Genomic DNA, 8,043 nt, shown 5'->3' on the forward strand with positions numbered 1-8,043 from the left:
CTGTAAGCTTTAAGTGGGGTGGAGGAAGCCTTTTGCAGAGCAATATGCAAGATCAGCTTCACACTCAATCTCTTTGACCTCCACATAGTCCCTGACAGAAGAATTTATTTACTTAGCAGATTTTTGTGCTACCCCTCCAGAGTCTGACTATAACAGTAACATTTGCCATATTCTAAAACTTATCCATTCTGGAGGTCAGACATTTTGCAGGGTCTTAGGAATCCAGGATATGCCTAAAAGGCATTGAGTCCAAATTACACTATTGTAATGAATTTATTAATAAAATCAAATATGATGGAAAACCAGAAGCCTTATCCATCCCAAGCCTGTAGGGCCTTCTCACTAAAGGTTACACACCCTTGATGCGGAGGCGATAACTGCAAATATTCATTAAAACTTCTTAAAAGGAGGTACAAATAATTCTTTTTTTACTTATCACATTCTCCAATGTAACATTTTAAAATGGCTTCCTTTAAAAACTGTATTTAGATTAAGCCACATCCAAGTATTTAGATTAAGCCACACCCAAGCTACCACAAATGTGACAAATTTAAAGTTACTGAAAACATAATAGTATAAAGAACAAATAATTAAATGTAGCTTGAATTAACTCATGTCAGTCATCAGGTGGAATGCTAGTACCCTCTTGCAATTGGAAGGATATGGGTAAAGCTTGCATATGTTTGTATAGGTTTAGAAATATAAAGAACTACTAAAGAACCCTTCAGCCACTAGAGATAAAAGCTTCCCCTAGTTTTATAAAACGTTTACTAACTTTCCCAAGAGAAAAGGAAATGTAGCATTAAAGATGATGCTTCCTATTCTTGCATTGAAGTTCCACTGCTAGTTAGGACAGACTTCTGTCAGTGTGCATGGCACTTCCTGGTTTCATAGCCAACAATGAAAAAACAACAACCCGACACCAATTCACCTGCTGCTTTACTGAATAAAAGCCCTTACATTTCTCTGCAGATAACACTACGTATTATTGATATGCTAACAGGACCTGGACACCACCCTTGGTTCACAATTAGCATTAAAAGTGAAGGATTCACATTAGCAACACTTACCATGCTGCACCAGGCAAAACAAAACAAAGATTGAGTTTCAGAGAATCCCTTCATGAATAAACTTTGTCCCCATCAAGGCTGCGAGGTGTAACATTTGTACACATTTACTCTGGCCCCAGAAGTTGGGAAGTTTCTGTCCAACTCAGCAAAGTGGGAGTGTTTGTTATTTAACTGCTGGTTGATAAGGTCTTATCTCTAAGTACTCAAAGGTTGAGTTCAACAGAGAGGGAGGGAGAGATCAAAGAACACAGGTGAAGCCAAGGAATCTATTTTCATTTCCTTATGAGTGAGCCTTGATGAGTTTTCAGGTCTTTCCATTACAAAGCCCCTTTCTACTCCAAGTGCCTTTGTAAGAATAACTAGCCTTCCTTTAGCACCCTCACCTATGGCATAAGTATCATTACACAGCAGGATAACTTCTCACTGAAGATCTGAGCTGAAGTCCTAACTCCACCATAAAGGTATACAGTGAAGTTCCAGACTAAACAGACTAGAGTAGGGGAGGGCAGCCTTTAGTTGACTTAACGTAACTTTAACTTAGGCTTTTTCCTCCCAGACTAGAGTAGGGGAGGACAGCTTATTTTTCTTTTCCTTAACAAGTGGGGGGGGGGGGAGGTCAGGTGAAGTCCAGCTGGCATTAAAAAGTGCCTTATATCTTGTCTTTTGACTGCTCAGCCAGCCAAGTGCACTAAGAGGCTGCCTGCTTGTTTCTTTTCCTGGAAGTGGATGGGGGGGGGGAGGGGAGCAAGCAACAGCTTCGCAGAGAATGAGGCAAATCTCTGCTGAGAGAAGTGTGAGCTTCTGGAGCGCAGTCACTTTAAAACAGGGCAAAATTAAGTCTTTGGAGGGAAGCCTTGCAACCAGGAATGAGAAAGTCTTTGAACTGACACCCAGCCAATCAGGGACAGACAGCTTCTCAGTGTAGCAGGCACAGGGCGGAAGTTAATCTGGGAAAGCTGAGATCTACGCTTTTACTGGGGGCTTTTAAAAACAGGTTTTTCAAATATAATGACTTATATCCACTTCTGGATATCGGATCAATCATGCATGTTGCAGAGGGGAAATTTAAAGCGCCCAAAAAGGAAATTGAATAGAGCGCAGAGGAGAGGGGTTTATTTGAGCTGGGAGAAGATAAAAAGTATCCTACACTAATGCACTTGCCCAGATTCTTCATTGCAGGCACTATTGAAGGAATAGATGTGATTTAATTTATAAAATCTAGTAACCTTAACTACAATTACTTGTCTGCATTTTGAACAGCACTATTTTGCAGTATAAATCCCATATAAATCCCAGTTTATATAAACCCTTTATATAACTATCAGCTGATAGCCAGAATACACTGTGGCAGCTTGAATTAAAATTGCCTAGATTTTAGAAGCTAAGTAAGGCCAGCCCTGGTCAGTATTTGGATGGGAGACCACCAAGGAAGTCCAGTGTTGTGATGCAGAGGCAGACAATGGCAAACCACCTCTGAAGATCTTGTCTTGAAAAGCCTACAGGCTCGTCATAAGTTGGCTATGACACTCCACCACCACTACCAGCAATACAAAATGCTCCCTTCTGTGCAGCTATTAAAGGCCCATAAGCTCTAAAATATATTGAATCCAGCAACTGTAAAACAAAGTCTAGAGCAGTGGTTCTCAATCTTCCTAATGCCGTGACCCTTTAATACAGTTCCTCATATTGTGGTGACCCCCAACCATTAATATGCAAGTGTTCTTTCACAGAAATTAAATTGAAACTGACCAATGGAGTGAAGATCCATTGTTCATGATTGTATATAAATTGGGGTTTTTTCTGTGGTTTCTCAGTTCAGCTCTGCCTCTTGTCCCACCATTCCGATCTCGCTCTTTTACGCTGCTCCAGATAGACAAACACTCTATCTCGATCTACCCCAGCCAAACTGCTCATCCTGCTGCAACCCCTGTAAAAGGGTCATTCGACCCCCAAAGAGGTCCCAACCCCCAGGTTGAGAACCACTGGTCTAGAGAAACATTAATTCCATTTTGTTTGTAAATGGAAACCTGCAGTATCAGATATTAAACGTCATATTAAAAAGATCTTTACAAAGAGGATGGGATAGCATTAAGTGTCCAACATGCCTACCTATAAAACAATAATTTCAGCAGTCCCTTTTTAGATACATTTTCCTGACACTGAAGTTGCAGGATATTTATTGTTTGGGTCGAACCTGGTTACACCTAAATATAGTGACATACTTGACAGCTATCATAGTTCTTGTTTGCTAAAAGCATAGTACTGGTTGCTAAGAGCATGTCATATAATGGATACTTGCTCATGTAAACTTAGTGCTTTCCCTGTTGGTCCTTTTAGCTCCAGCTGGACACAATTTCTGTGGAGTGTAGGACCACTCCTACACAACTCTTATATGTACATATACCCTGTTATAAGCAGTAATATTATTCCTAGTGATTAAGCTGCTTCTTGAGAAGGACAACACAACAGTGAATTAGCCAGAATGATATCTAACAACTTAAAACTATTTTTAAAAACTATCAAGATGCTATGACTCACTTTAGCAGAGGATTCAGCTTTTAAATATATCAAATTTTTGTGTTCAATAAAAGCATGGTCAAATATCATTTTAAAATGTATATCTCAATCTCAAACAAGTTTACTTGGAATGATTGCAACCCAAATCAAGTTTTTAAAACCCTGACAAACTGGAATATAAGATGTGATGATTAATAATAACTTTATTAGGATGAAAATATGAACCTAGTCATCACCATGATTTGAACAGATCCATGGATCTGTTTTGCAAAACTGAGAAACAGTTGTCCGTTCTATCATATTTTTGAGACAGAAGACCAAAAAAGTTCATCACATTTCTAATAACAAAAGGCAAAACAAACCTTAAAAAATCTATTTTGTTCGAAAGAAACAAATGGAAGGATAGTAAATTCAGCTGTTTTAAAACTTTGTCTTGTACTAGTTATGGGAGTTTACAAATAAAACTAGATCTTTCATGTTTATTTTTAAAGCCATTTTCTATTCTTAATAATGTTGAGGGCAAGATTTGAAATAACTGTAGGATGGTTGACTATAGCCTCCCTTGCACATCATTCACAAGAATGGGGCCACTCTATGAAATGAAAAACAACTTTGGCTGCACATAGACAATGCTCCTCACAATCTGTGGTGTAATTCAGAGATACAAGTTTACTTTTTAATTGTATCTGTAGTTCCAGCACCAATATAGCAACTAATGCGTCTTTTTGTCAAAAAAGATCACTGCTTTCTGAGACACAAACACTGTGTTAAATAGCAAGAAGAGGATCAGCTCGACAAAGCTTATGTTCTTTGCATCTTGTGGCCTTGACCAGCAAGCTCTTTGGACTAAATAGTATTTTTAAAATGGGTGGCTTATTTACTTTGCAGAACTGCATCTCCAGAAACAGTATAAATAAGCATTTACCTTTCTCAAACTGCTGCGGATTGCAGTAAAGTAGTAACAATTCATGGCTCATTTTTGGAAGCTTCAATTATCCATTTATTCCTGCTATACTTGGATATTTCTGGTGTTCTCTCTCAAAGGCTGTAGCAGTCTAAAAACAGAATTTCAACACAGTTTAAAAACATGTTACCTACACATTTGTGGCTTGCAATTAAATTCGAGTACATTTGCTTCTTTCTCAGTCCTAAGGAATGTTATGTTAGCAATATAAACTGTAGACATACATTCAAAAGAGAAAGCTCCATTAAATGCAGAGCATAATAGGGCTCTAGATTAAGACACCGTAAATAAATAAGTGCAACTGAAGATGCTGATCCTTAAAATTTTTACCACACTGTTATTTTGATTCAGTCATTACTGTCAACTAAATAAAAAGTTAATTGAACTACTTCATACCAGACAGCATCAGATCTAGCATTCCTTCCAACATCTGACACCAAGTTGTAGTTGGAAATAAATACCTGAAGTCTCTCCCCAAACATAATCCATCCTTGATATCACTCAAGAATCAAGTTTAAAAACATTATTTGTAAAAACATTAACTAGCCATGAATGTAAATAAAGGACATCGTACCAAAATGTACCAATTCACTTATTTTATCAAAATAAAAAAACTCTGACTATGGATATACACGAGGATTTCAATTCTCAGCTCCTTTCAAATAATTCTCTCAGTCTAATTTGTCTCATAGAATTCTTATGAGGCAAAACATTGATAATATATAGAAATGCACCTTAAGTATGTGAGATGGGACAAGAAATAAACAAAAATAACTGATTATATTCATTAGTCTAGCACAGGGTTCCCCAGCTACAGTACTAAGATACCTTATGAAAGCCCATCAAAGGTCCCCAAGCATGGGGGTTTTCAAAATGGTGGATGGAGAGAGTCCTCCTATTTAAAGCCTTCTGTTTCTGGCTTTTAAGTGAAGAGGAAAGAAAAAGGTTTCTTCATTTTAAAAAATCTACCCTTAGCTGAACAGGTTGACTCACCCCCTCCCAGAGTGGCCAGTAATGGGCCTGGAGGGAAAGGAGAGGGCCCTCAGCCTTTTAAACCTTTCCCGCTAGAGGCGTGGTAGAGTGGTGTGGCCAGCTAACATAATTCCCTGGTACCTTGAAGCCTGAAAAATGTTTCAGCTGTACCTTCACAGTCAAAAGGTTGAAAATGCCTGGCCTAGCACCTCTCACTGGGAAATCATTCTGCAACTGAACTTCTCCAATCCTTTTATAGCACTTTATATATAGAATACAAATAGCAAGGATACAGAGAACATTCTACTAAGGCTAAAATCAGTTCTGGAACTCTCTTCAAAACATTAATTATTAACTTATGTCCCAGTTAACCAAGAATATGCCACACATAATGTTTAAATGTTAAAATGTTTATTTCAGCACAGTAATAAGTATGCCAAATAATAAATCCAGAATAAAAAATTATCTCCACTGATTAGAATCTTACTCTCCAACCTTCCCTTATATCTAGCCTTGAGCCTCAGCAGCCTAAGGTGTCAGACAATTATACTTCAGCATCAGACTAGGTGGTCCAGGAATAAATGAATGAGAAGCCACTCACCTAGCCCTAAAGCTCAGCAGTTCTACACTATTACAATATTTCCCAACCATTTACCTTCCCTGAAAGGAAAAGTTTCCCTACCGCCTCTGCAAAAATGCACCTGATTCAGGTCACACCAACCAATAAACATCAATTTTAGTTTTATTGTGCACTATCTTTCTCCCACCTTTCATATTTTACTCATTTATTAGAAGATTAGATTAGACGTAGATATATTTGTTTAACTGCCCCTCTCGAGTTGGCTGGCTCACAGCAATTTACAACAAAATAGATAATAAAATAACATTAATGACACTTAATGATAAAAAACAGTCCCCCTAAAATCTACTCAACTGGATAGGCCCATCCCAACTCCATGTCTCAAGGCAATTACTTGGAGGTGTTTAGAGGTGCTTGGTGGGGCCACGCAGATCTTTTTTACCCTGGCCTCAACCAAACGCCTGGCAGAAGAGCTCTGTCTTGCCGGAACTGAAATAGCTCCAACAGGATCTTTAGCTCTTTCAGAAGCTCATTCTACCAGGAAAGAACCAGGACCGAGAAGGCCCTGGCCCTCGTCAAGGCCAGGCGTACCTTGCATGGACCAGGGATCATTGTTAGAATTCACAAAGCAAAGAGATCTGCAAGGGGCATAAGGAGTTAGACGGTCCTTCAGACATGCTGGATCCAGATGATGAATGGCCATGAAAGTTAAAACCAAAACCTTGAACCTAGCCCACAACAACTCCACTGGCAACCTATGCAGCTGTCTCAGCACAGGAGACTCAAGTTCAAACCCTCACTTGTATATGAACATTTGTTGGGTGATCTTGTGCCACTAAGAGCCTCTTAGCTTAACCTACGTAACAGGATTGTTGTTGTGAGGCTAAATGGAGGAGGGCAGAACACAATAACACTTTTCAAATCCCCCTTTGACAGAAAAATAAAGTATAGATAAAGCTAATAAATAAAAAGGCCTTCCTCTCAACTGAAGATCAGGCATCTGTCCTATGCATGTTTACTTGACACTGTCTTTCAGACCTTGGTAAACTGTCCTTAAGTAAACATGTATAGAACTGAGCCACAAGACTATATCATTTTTTTTGCATTGTATCCTCATTCTCTACCAGAACTAATATTGTGCTTGTTCAGTTCTCTATAATCCTCATCCTACTACAGTGTAACTGTACAGAGTTACACTGTGTAATCTGTTCTGAGTACTATCAATAAGCAAAGCAGGTTATAAATCTAACAAATTTTTAAAACAAAGCACTTTTTAAATTTTAAAAACAAATTTTAAAAACAATCCCATTTGAAACTGTGCAGCTGCTGCGCTATATTTTTAACTCACAAATCAATGGCAATTGGGTTTTGAAATTTTATCCTTATCAAACAAACAACTCCGACAGCTTTCAAACCACTAGAAAACGGTATTACTGAAAAGAGCACACCTCAGGCGATGAAAAGTATTCAGCAGAGTGTCATAACGCTTCCGGGGAGCGGGAGCGCCTCCTTGGCACCCAGACGGAGCACTATGCACAAGCCCCCATCTTCGTGTATGAGAGAGCGGGATGGGGTCAGTTGTACGCCTAGCGGCACAGATTCGCAGGGGAAGGAAGAGCGCCTCCCAGCAACGGCGCCCTGCCCATACCACGTAGCCAGGTGCTCATGGCAGAGCGTCCCTTGCCCAACACTGCCCTGCTCGGTGCGGCCACCACGGAAGAGAAAACACCCACCAGCAGCAACCACCGCCGCACGCGCAACGGCTCACCTGCAGGCACGCGCTACTCATCCTCCGTCCTTCAAGGCATGGTGGCCCATTGAGCCTCCCCGCGAGCGAACGAGCCGTCAAGACGCGTCACTTCCGGCACCACCTGACACACACGCCAACAACTTCTCCCGCGGTAGGGCCACTTCCGGCTCCAGGAGGCCTGAGGAAGTGG

At 39.9% G+C, this 8,043-nt stretch overlaps 1 protein-coding gene across 7 annotated transcripts in view; it reads right to left on the bottom strand.

The window, feature by feature from the left end:
* The window catches only part of MAP3K13 (mitogen-activated protein kinase kinase kinase 13), a 46,103-nt gene extending 38,102 nt beyond the window's left edge, over nt 1–8,001 (bottom strand). For 2 of the 7 annotated variants that reach the window (XM_077349183.1, XM_077349184.1), the window contains exons 1-2: nt 7,872–8,001; nt 4,513–4,642 (exon numbers count right to left, since the gene is read on the bottom strand). The gene's annotated coding sequence lies outside the window, so the exon portion shown is untranslated. Of the gene's footprint in view, nt 1–1,070; nt 1,678–4,512; nt 4,643–7,551; nt 7,796–7,836 lie in introns of those variants that run through there. The other 5 variants (XM_077349187.1, XM_077349186.1, XM_077349185.1 and 2 more) reach the window with 5 other exon arrangements.
* Between the last annotated feature and the right edge of the window lie 42 nt (nt 8,002–8,043).

Source organism: Paroedura picta, chromosome 8 (assembly GCF_049243985.1).
Source record: "Paroedura picta isolate Pp20150507F chromosome 8, Ppicta_v3.0, whole genome shotgun sequence".
Taxonomy (NCBI): domain Eukaryota; kingdom Metazoa; phylum Chordata; class Lepidosauria; order Squamata; family Gekkonidae; genus Paroedura; species Paroedura picta.